This window comes from Chelmon rostratus, chromosome 12, assembly GCF_017976325.1.
Source record: "Chelmon rostratus isolate fCheRos1 chromosome 12, fCheRos1.pri, whole genome shotgun sequence".
Taxonomy (NCBI): domain Eukaryota; kingdom Metazoa; phylum Chordata; class Actinopteri; order Chaetodontiformes; family Chaetodontidae; genus Chelmon; species Chelmon rostratus.
Genome location: NC_055669.1, coordinates 3,355,572 through 3,367,286, shown reverse-complemented (window position 1 = coordinate 3,367,286; position 11,715 = coordinate 3,355,572). Strand labels below are relative to the sequence as shown.

Below are 11,715 nucleotides of genomic sequence, written 5' to 3'. Positions count from 1 at the left end.
GGGTCGTGATTTAGGTTAGAAGTTAATAAAACATCTTGCGTCTCAAGTCACTGCTGGCTTTCTGTATTAAAACAGACCACCATCTTTCCTTAACCTTAACCAAGTGCTGTCAGGGCCTAAAAGAACCATGAAAAATTGAATAATGCTGTAGTCACTATAATGGAGTGAAGTGATTTAACAGACTTCATACAGCTCCCTGCAGAGTCACTAAAGGCTTTATACAACTTTTTTCACATGTGCAGTAATAGTCCCAAAAACCTGTAAAGACACCCTGATTTGTAAAATTGGTGGAGAACACAAAGTAAACCCTCCGTTCTAAATGTTCTACTGTTTCCTCCAGCTGCATGCATCAGGTTCAGATTCAATGTTAGATGCATCCTATATACAGCACACTTACAGAGACATATAGCTTTTCAATACTATGGATTCATAATGTTCGGTTAAAAGCAATAAAGAGGCATGTGCCAAATCATTTTACACTACCGACCCTGTACTCATGCCTCTCAATCAGCACACAAGCATTCGAATGAAGTTTCCATTTCCTGTCTGCTTGACACTATTTCTGTTTGCACAATCATGGCAATGAAGAGTCGTTGACCTGCTGGTCACAGGGTCTGATAAAACATTTAAATCCCCTATTCCTGATATTTCATCAGTCATTTTGGTCTCCCTGCAGTCATTCTATTCACAAGTGATGTGGATGCCCATGTCACTAATACATACATACAGTACTGTATGTAAATCAGTTTGGGGTCCTTGACATGTCAAAGACTGGGACTTTTGCTTTACCCAACAATGCACACACAGGAGGGGTGTAGATATCATTGGTGTTAAATAGCCATCTTCCTCAACATGAGAAATAGAAACATAGCAGTATGCACCTGGGTATGAAGATTAGACCCAAACACAAAGCAAAAGAAATCTTTGTTTGTTAATTTATGTGTGTATTTATTTTTTAAATACACAAACAGAACAATTTTACAACTGATAAATTCGAGACATATGTCACGAAACCACTTTTCCCTGACCAAGACCGTGTTACCTTGATATTGTTTTGTATTGGGCTTCCGGCTTCTATCGTGTCATCACATCTTTCCATTAAAGCAATTTAAATAATGTCTAATTTGGACTCAGTTAAACACCAAACCCTCGTCCAACTGACGGCCGTGTATTTTTTTTTTACCATCCCTACATGAGAACTCGCCAAGAGCGTCACACGGGCATGACGGGGTCAGTGACCGCGCACGCCGCCTGTTTATCTGTATGAGAGGTCCTCGGGAGCGCGCCCCCCCTGGCCGAGGAAGGTGAGCGAGTGTCTGGAGGGGAGGACTCGGGAGCGCGACCAGCCGAGGGATCGATCGGATTAAACTCGATTTGAGTGAAATTAACACAAAGGAGAGAAGAGCAACGCACACTAGTCGGCGAGGTCGCGGATGCGAGACACGCCGGAGAAATATTTCATGAAAAACAAACTTGAACTTTTTTTCTCTGTTTATTTATATTTTAAACGAAAAAGGACCACGGTGGATTTTTTTCAAGCAAGCGGAGATACTAACGAGGAGTTGATTTGATAAAAAGCCCGAAGTGACCGAGCTTGTTGGGTAAGCTAACAAATGCCCCTCTGGAGTGAGTGCAATTTAAATTTTACCGAGCAGAATTCGGCACGAGTGTGATGGCTTCGTAGTGAACGCTAATTCAGATTTCAAAACGTTCAACTTATATTCTTTCGTAATAGTAAGTTTTCCATACTTTTTCAACGCAATCGGACTCTTTAATCCGGCGTGCGAGTTGGGTTTTCAGCCCGATGGCCATTTCATTCAGGGCTAACTCACTTGAAAGCTTAGGTTCAGGTTGCTTGATTTATTTAGCGTGTGTTTTATTTTCTCATTTCAGCAGAAAGTCATTGAAGATCCATGTAACGTTAGCTGCCATGCCGACATGCTAACAATAGCAAGTTTAGCTTTGCCACCCGCAGCATCGCTCACACACACACATACGCACACACACGCACAACAGTCCCATTAGTTAGTTGAAAAGTGGAAAGAAAATTTCCAGCACAACACGGAGACGCTCTCTGTTTCTGGGTCCGTTTCCCCGACAACTTGTTGAATTTTGTAATATGGAATATTGACTTAATTCAGTTTTAAAGTGTGAGTGTTAGCCCAGTTAGCTAATTGTGTTGAAGCTTCTAGGAGACACGAGGTGGCTCGAGCGTAGAGGTGAGTCACTGGCCGACTGAATGAGCGGAGCTCTCTGAGGGAGATTCCCAGCGGAGAATACTTGGCATATATCGCCAAAAACGCTTCGCCTGTGCTGTATTAACATGTTTCCACACAAAAGTGGGCATAATAGTTGTATTTCCGAACAGTACTTGTGTTTTTGTCCAAGGGAATAGTGTGAAGTGTCCGTAGTAGCAGCTAGTTTTATTGGACGGAAGGGACAGAGCAGTGGAGGAGAGGAGGGGGGGAGCTGTGAGGCCAGGCGGTCATTCCATACAACCGTGTTTTTCACGTTGTTTCCCACACGGTTTACACTGCCGAAACCCTTTTGAAATATACGAAAAATACTCTCTTCACTGTGTACAGTTGTAGAGTGGAGAGGAAAGTGTATAATTGAAATAAAAAACGAAATGAGCGAGTCGTTCTCTTGTCCGGAACGACGTGCGAAATACCGCTGATAGGCTAATTAGCCGTGCTAGCTGCTGGAGGTTAGCCCAGCGCTAGGACACAGAAGTTCAGCTAGCCTGTTAGCCAGCTCTCATCCCCATTGTGTACTGTCGAAGACCACTTATTGCCCCCCCCTTCCCCTCCCCCGAGCTAGCTAGTAACCTGCTCGGGGCGGTTATCAGTCGGTGCATAGCTCTTGGGCAAGGAAATTAACTTTACGCATCTTTCGCCTCACTTTTTGACAAGATTAATAAGCAAAACAACGCTACGTCTTTTCCGTGTTTTGGTCTTTGCTAAGAGAGTTTGTTTGAGTGTTACACTGTGTTCCGCGACCGAACTTTGGTGTTAACCACACGGCTACACTTGTTACTCGATGTGAACGAGAGAAAACGCAGCTCAAAACACCTGCCGGTGTCCTTGTACTTCTCGCCACTTACAGCAACACATATTTACGGCATTCACCAACGGTTGCGTTTTTCCCGTCTGTACATTCTGTCTTTATTGCGTGTGTTTCTTGTGCTATCATGCCCTCTTTCCCCATTATGCGTTCTGTAATCGGTCAACTTGCATAATGGTCACCCTATCGCTCTCACGCAACTTTGGCTGCGCTGTTTCTGGAGAAAAAAAACCTAAGCGGTGTACCTCGAACACATATTCGTTGCTTTTCGTTCTCCCGTGGTGGTTTATTCACAGTCTAACACATTGCGAGTACATGTGCAGGTTGGTTGTTTTTTCCCCCCTGTTTGCCATGGAGCCAGGAGCTGCTGCTACCCCCACCACCTTGTGTTTGTGAGCCAAGATGGCAGCTCGTCATGTTTAGCGGGCCACAGAGGGAGAGATAAGAGGCCCCGACCACACACACTTACACACACAGCACACAACAGATGTTCAGTAGAATTTGGTCTCTCTCCCGTTTGTCTTCCTCTGTCTCTTCTTGTGGTTGAAGTTGGGGCACTCCTCCCCACTTCAGCCACAAGCCTGCCTTAGTTTGGTAGAGAGGCAGTTGGTCTGTACTAAGCTGGAGCTTGGGCACAAAGTTACCCCCCACCACCACCGTTTGAACTGCAGGTAGTGACGACGCTGATCAAACCTTTGAGTTATATATTTAAAATTCATTTTAGTCGTCTTAATTTAGGAGACAAGCCTGTTTATTGGTCCAAACTCAGGTGTAAATTGTTAGGCTCTTTTAACTACATAAAACAAACTGTGTTCCCTCCTTCCTTCTTTGACAGTGTTACAAAATTTCATTTATCATATGTTCTCCATACCACAAAGCCTACAATATATAGATTTATGCCATGCTTAAAGTTTTCTTATTTCCAAATTTCAGTCCAGTGCCCCGACATGTCTTCACGCAGCCAGGGAAATCCCTGACACCTTACACTGGGGGTAAGATATGGGGATACACCGCAGGCAGGAAAGTGACTCATACACTACTACATTAAAATTTGCCAGTTAATTGAGAATCCGCAGTGATCTCCAGTGTAATACTGATTTGCTGATCCTTGTTCTCCACTTGTATATCCCCTTTATATTATCTGAACACATTCAAACATTTATCACCACAAAGATGCACTGTGTGCCATGGCCTTGTTCATTCAGCCAGTTTAGCTTTAGAAACATTGAAAGATACACTTTGTTTGGGACAGGTGTCCATCAGTGTGTCATGTTTTTGAATAAGCTGTTCCCTGTTATTTTGACCTATGAATCATTGGTGTAATCAACTTTGGTAGTGTGAACATTTTCTCTCATTTCACTCATAATGTGATAACTTCTGTTGACCTTTTAACAAACACCCATGGAGTGTTTGTTAAAAGTGAGTGTCTGCTTTCATATTGGTTCAGGATAGCTCAGAGCCAAGTAGTTAAATGTGAAGAGTATGGATGTGGAGGAACCAAAAGCAAAATATGTGTATGTGTCCATGCTCGTGCTAGATGAAGGACCAGAAGTCAGTCGTGTCCCTGATGGTATGCAGAGAGCAATGTAATTTGTAGCTGACAACACAGATGTTGCTCTAGTCTACTTGTGAAAATGGGTGTTGATAATCTTTGCCCATCCCATCTAAAAAGTAAAAAGTTTACTTTTTACCGAGTGTTACCTTCCAATGTCCTTGGCTGGTTATCATTTTGTACACATTCAAACACACTATATGTACTAACTTTGCTCATATGACATTAGAAAGTAGTCCCCGCACCGTTAACTTGTGACTTGTGCTGTTTCCATTGACGAAAATCTTCACCAGTGCACCTGCCTCACATCGAGTCTACTGCTTAAGAACAGTGTAACTCATCAGACTATTGGTTTGGGAGACTTCTCTTTTCACTTATTAAATTATCAGTTCTCGTTTTCACAAAACCAGTCACATTAAAAACAGCTTAATGTTTATGGTAATTTTGAGTATTCTGACGGAAAACTGTGGGCCTGTGAATGGGGGCTGGTATTGTTTTCCTCTTGAGGCTGATAGGAAGTTCAAACTAAAAGCGCATTTTCACTTTTAACATGACAAATGGTCTGTGTTGACATGAACAGTGCAGCTCAACAAAAAGGTACGGCCTCAGCATCTCAAAGTCACATGATTTAACTGAACAGTGGCTTTAAACTGTACGGAAATGTTCCGAAACCTTCTAAAATACCAATTTTATCCCCAGCCTCACTCTAACAGTCAGTCAATTACTAAAACTCTTTCGTGACATTGTCTTCAATTTTAAATTCAAAGTGAAAGCTGAGCAGCAGCAGCTTGTCCTTTTGGGACTTTTTTTGAGAGTAGCACTGCTTAGGCATAGGCAAAGATTTCTCTCAGGCGGTGTTACACTTAGTGGCGGATTCTTAGGCTGCGTACAGTTGATAAATCTGCTGTTATTTCAGTCTTAGTACGATCTTAAATTCTTTGGCCCGCAGCAGGTTCCATGACTTTAATGTCATAGTTATGTTTATTGACTTAGTGAGCAGTAAGCAGTCAGCAGTCTTTGGGAAAATCTAAAACGTGGCTGGTGGATAATAGTCTATGGGTGATACAGATTTATCATTTGCATACTCGGCAGGAATTGTTGCATTATATTCATGAGGTCAGGTGGTTGGAGGTGCAGATTTTACCAGCTGGACTTTCCTGAAGGCTTTCCACACTGCAGTTATTTTTCTGGTGAGCTAACATCTGACATTAAAAGTGATCACAAACATTCCCTCCTTGTCACTGGGGACATGTATTTTGACACTGACTACCAGGCTGAAAGGCTAATAATGAACTGACATATTGTTCCCTGTGCAGGGTATATAGCACCTGATGCTGCAGTGCTCCTATTGGACAGTTGAGTGTTGAAAGCCTGGTGTTGGGTATCTGAGCCAGAGCACTGGTGTTTGTTGGGGTGGCCATTTTGTCTCCTGTCATCATGTGTCGTGGATGGCAGCCCTGTTAGCAGAGATGAGAAGTGGTGCTGTTGTTTGTCTCCATCTCTTTCATCTTGCCATCTATTGCTCCACCTCCACCCCTCACCCACCCATCCACCCACCCCTCCTCTCTGCCCATGCATGAGCTCCCTTCTCTTTTTTCTACTCATCATTCTAACCCTTTCCATCTCTTTCTCTCTCTTTCTCCATCTTTCCCTGTCCCTCCCCTCCCTCCAGTCCTCTCATTTCCAGCCAAAAGGTTAGCGGGGGTCTTTAGCACCGTGGTGACATTCAATACTGAGTGTCATCACTGTCTCTCTCGCTCTCTCTCATCCCTCCCTCTCACCTGTCTCTCCCTCTGCCCCCTCCTCCGCCTCCGCACTTGCCTCCCCCATCCCCCATCCTCCTCCTGCAGCGAGGGCCTTCTGGACCAAGTGCTGTGCCTAGAAGAGAGGCTGGCATTAATACTGCTCTCAAGTGTTTGTGTGTGGGCTGTATGTGTTTTCTGCGTGTGTGATAGAGGAGACGGCCTGTCAAGTACATCTCTGACCCATATGTGTGCATGCCTTTTAATTTATCCTTGACCTCCTCCTGGTGTTGATGTGTGGCGTACCCTGTTTTCTCCCTTCATCGTTCTGCTCTCACACACCATCAAACCATTTTGATGTTGGGAAACAAATAAGCAAAGCTAAAACCATGGACACTCTGCTGGAAATATGTGGGAGTTTTGTGTCATCAGCTGCTGACGAGTCCCATTGCTGAAAAGTGGCGCCACGAAAATCTCATCAGTTTCCTGGAGCACATTGTGGTTTAATGGCACTGTTGTGGCATGTGCGCATCCTTTCTTTTCTATCACCATTTCTCTCCTCGACTGAGTCACATGGCCGATGAAAGGTTAAGTGCTGCTTGCTTGTGGAATCGACATCCAGTTAGGAAGATGGAGACGGATACAAGGTCAGAGAGGGGAGAGATGTATTTAAAAGAGGAATAATGTTAACCACACGCAAGAGAACATGTACCCATCATTCTGGAAATGTCCTCATTGTGTACGTTGATAGCTATTTATTGTGTTTGACTGACCCAAAATCATTCTGCTAAAAAAAATGTAACTCGACTGTGGTTGCAAATAAAAGGTTTAGGAGATACTGAGCTGTATTCAAACCCACAACGGAGCACGGAAGCACCTTTGATCATGTGGTGCACATTGACTCTGGAGAAAGGTGTGTGTGTGTGTTACCCCACAGCTTTAGAGGTAGGACTGGAATTTAATTGGTTGTTAGCAAGCAGGCAGGTGGGGCAGGGAGGGGAACTGGCCAATCTCTGGGGACACAGTCCAGACCTGCCTGTCCCATTGGTCTAAAAGAGCATGTCAATAGGAGTAATTGATTAGGGAGGTGTGGGGTAGCCTGGTCTATACTCTGTGCATGCTTGTGTGTGCCTTCCTGTTTTGTATCGTATAAAAGGATATTTCAGTGGTTTCAGTATTGTGGGAAATTGATCATGAAAACCCTTTCTTTGGAAGCTCCTATCTTACTCATATTTGATCTAAAATAAAAATCCAGACTGAGAATTAGAAAAAGTACTACTTGTGATGTTCTTGTTGCTCAGAATTTCATCTTACCTTCTCTGCACAGAGATGACAAATCTCTAAACCAGCTCGTAACAAGTCCTGTAGTTTTTGTAAAGTTTACCTCTCCGAACAGGAGTTGCGGGGGTTTCCCCAAAGCCAGTTACAATGCTAGTGTGCCACTGCGATAACTTATTTGCATCACTGAGCAACAATTTCCCCCTCACCTGCAGCAGTTTTATTTCTGATTTTCATTTAGGTTCACACCCTCCACATCGAAGTTCTGAAAATTCCAACACCGGTATTGAAACACTCACATGAAAAAAGAGCAACTATGAAATCCAGACGATGTGATCTTTAACGTACATTGGACACACAGTTCTAATGTGTGTCCACATCATGTGTAAGGACACAGCTCTGATGTTGGCAGTTGCTGCCAGTGAGCAGTAGCAAGCTGTAGTCCAGCCAGTCAGACAACCACAACGAGGGTTAAACCTTCAGTGGATGTCACCCTAAAGGTTTCGCTCTGACCTGAGCCTAGGGCTGGGGGCGAACTTTGATGTGGCACAGACCGATTTGCTTTATTACTGGAAATGAAAAAATGTCTTGTCTTTTGGTACTAAATTTCAACATCTAATGAGAAAGCCTTATCAGCGTCAGTGAGCTAATAAGCATTCCACATGCCTGTTCCATGATCTAATAATGTTGGCGATTGGCTGCCTGATGTTTAACAGTATACAGGTGTGCAGGAAAGACACTGTTATGCTCAGAGATGGGGCTCACTTTGTTATTTTTTAATTGTTTTTACCGCCAACTTCTTATCTGCCCGTACACCTAAGTGCTGCTTGTTAACCAGCCAGTGCAGCTAACCTGTATATGCTCGTCAGTGAGTCTGTTCATCACATCGTCCACTGGGGCAGGGTGCACTTGACAGCAAACATAGTATTGCTTACAGTCCGACAGGTAAAAGGCGAGAAATGCACCTGAAGTTGACAGGGTGGATGATTGTTGGACTTGGATAGTTACTTTCAAACGGAAAGAGAAAGTGGGGGTCTCACTCTGCCACTATTTCCCAGTACCACTAACATCCGGTTGGATTAGGCAGATTAGATGCTACAATGGTGTATTGCTGTCCTCTAGTGTTTATTAAGGTTCCATTTGATGGTTATTTATTATTATATTTTCTACATGGTCCAATATTGAACAGAAATTCTTTCATCCAGTTATTTGCCCAGTTATCCAGGCTGAATCAAGTGTGCAGAGAAAAAGTTTCTCCAGCTGCCCCCATTTCTTTGAACTCCTCCTCTGAAGTGAGTAATTGTACTGTAATGTGTAATGTAGTTTTCTTTTTGTTAAAATGTACAAGTATCATTCAGGAACCGTTATTGAAGTCAAGGTATAGGTACTGAATGTGGATTGCACACTTCAGCCATCTCACAAGTGAGTTAAACGGAGGTCGAACACATGTCTTGTATCAATAGAGTTGAATATATAGGTACCTGAACCCTGTTCAGTTTCCTGCCCACAGCAAATGTGTCTGTACTGTAAAATATTCTTAAAAATTAGCATTATAGGGTGTATCATTGAAAAACTTTTGGTACCAATACCTTGACTTTGAGACTGTTTCCTGTCATGCCAGTTTATATAATTCATCTTAACGTAAAAAAGTTATATTGCACTTTACTATAGTTACTGTCTTCAGCAAAGAGAGTGAAACTGTTGTTTGGACACTCAGTTCGTTTGCAAATGATTGCATTCTGTTTGTATTGCACATTTTACACAGCGTTCCAACGTTTTTGTGATTGGGGTTGTATAAATAACTGTCAGGAGGAACATTAATGACAAACAGTATCGCAGTAATTTGCCATTGTAGCATCTAGTCTACCTAATCCAAAGAAGAAGAGAGACTGTGTGTTACATTTATGTTATTTGGAATTGGTGGCAGAGTGAGACTGACGAGCAAATACAGGTTAGCTGCACTGGCTAACTAACTAACAGCACAACATTTACATAGTTATCTGTGCAGATAAGCGGCTGGCGGTAAACCAAAGAAAACAGTGAGGCTGTCTCTTGGCGTAATGGAGTGTTTTTCCTGCATGCCTCTCCAATGTGCAAAGTGACATTAGAAAGCCAATTACCAGGATTATTAATGTTAGATCTTGGTACAAGCATGTTGCATACTTATTGGTTCACTAACGCTGATGGGATTTATGCCTTAAGTATCAAACAATGCCTTGCCATTCTGCACCAAATTTTGAAAACTGTTAGTGTCACGTATCAAAGTTCATAGTAAAACACAAACCAACTATAACTCACTCTTCTTGGTTCATCTTTTATTGTTCCAACAATCACCACCAACTCTGTTATGGTGGAAATAAACTCTTAATTTACCTAATCGGAAGTGGAGCGAGAGAGAGGGCGAACATCAGAGAAGCAGTGGGGGGGAACTTGAAGATTTTCACATCGAACTCTGGGAATAATTTTCGGCTGACATTATGACAGAGACTTAAGTATGTCAGACTTCAACAAGTAATTACTGGACAACAGGAATTTTGTGAGTCCTGTCTGTCATGCAGTGCATTTAGAGCTGCCGCAGCAATATTCATTTTCACAGTCAAATGTCTGGATGTTTTTACAATTCAGATATGTATTCAAAGTGAGAATATTTATTGACAGAGCTAGTCCTTTCCACATGATTTTCAATACGTTTTCAGGCCCTAACTATCTAGTGACCTCTTTAGCAGATGAGTTGAACAGACCAATCCACTAATCACGAGGGAACAGTGTATTTTTGTAAAGCATTTCACAGCTATTTGAATGGCAATAAATTCTGTCTCTCCATCATATGCTTCTGTTCACAAGTTAAAGGGGGAAGCAGGAGCTGGTTGTGTGTGTGTGTGTGTGTGTGTGTGTGTGTGTGTGTGTGTGTGTGTGTGTGTGTGTGTGTGTGTGTGTGTGTGTGTGTGTGTGTGTGTGTGTGTGTGTGTGTGTGTGTGTGTGTGTGTGTGTGTGTGTGTGTGTGTGTGTGTGTGTGTAAGCTTGTATAGACACAGCAATGTTGTTACTGTTGTTACCATCAGATGCATTGTTCAGCTTTTTACTGCTCACCTCATCAGCACCACATGTCCTTGTCTTGGTAGCCTTTATAATAATGGAGTTGTAGCCAAAAGAGAACATGGTATAAGATTCATTGCAATTTACCACTATATTGAACACGGTCTTGCTTCAAAACAAACCACTTGAATACTGTTTGTCATCCAGCATCGGACAGTGTGGATAGATTTTCCATGCTGGTGTGGCAAAATATAAACTGGTGTAGTCTTTCTTTTGACCTTGAATCTGAAAGGTTCCCATCAGTAAGGACGACTTTTGCTTGTTAAAAATAGAAAATAACTATTCAGAGAATTCACACAATGACTGATAGTGTAAAAATACATTGTTTCTTTTCTGCACTTCCCTGTTTTCTGTCCCTCCCTCGTACTCTCAACGTCGACGTCATCGTCACACACACACCTGCGTCCCTCACCTTTTAACACACTCACAGATGCAAGTGATTTTCAATATTGAGACAGATTCAGAGACCCTATAACAGGTTCTTTAGCTCAGTGAGCACATGCATACGCACACACACACACTCCACTAGCAGGTTCCTTGGCCACCCCCTGTGGCCTACTTCTCTCCCTCTCCTCCTCTCCCGTGCCTGTCTGTCGGCCGGCCTGTGTGTCCTCTGGGATCAGACTGGGAGCCGGCCAGTGGTTTTTCCTACCGCATGGTAAAGGAGGGAACAGATTGGATAAACACAGCCCTTTCCTGCTGACCCACCCCTCCCTGAAACACGCATGCACTCACCCGACATCCGAGCACGCACACACACACACTGTCCATTAACGAAGCAGCCGTGCGTAAAATAACCAGATTTTCTCTAGCTTCACTGCTCCTCTCTTTCTCCCCCCGCCCCCTTCTCTCTTCCTTCCTTCCGGGCCTCAAATCCCAGCCCCAAACACACGGCCCTGCATCCCCTCACTTGAGCGTAATTACACACACAGCTAGCCAGCTCCTGCGTGCTGTCCTCCATTTGGGAACAAAGGTATAAATTAT

General features: G+C 43.3%; 1 protein-coding gene across 1 annotated transcript in view; it reads left to right on the top strand.

The window, feature by feature from the left end:
* Positions 1-1,387: 1,387 nt before the first annotated feature.
* chd7 (chromodomain helicase DNA binding protein 7) overlaps positions 1,388-11,715 on the top strand; it is a 79,310-nt gene continuing 68,982 nt past the window's right edge. Inside the window, exon 1 of the mRNA XM_041948409.1 lies at positions 1,388-1,601. The gene's annotated coding sequence lies outside the window, so the exon portion shown is untranslated. The remainder of the gene's footprint in view (positions 1,602-11,715) is intronic.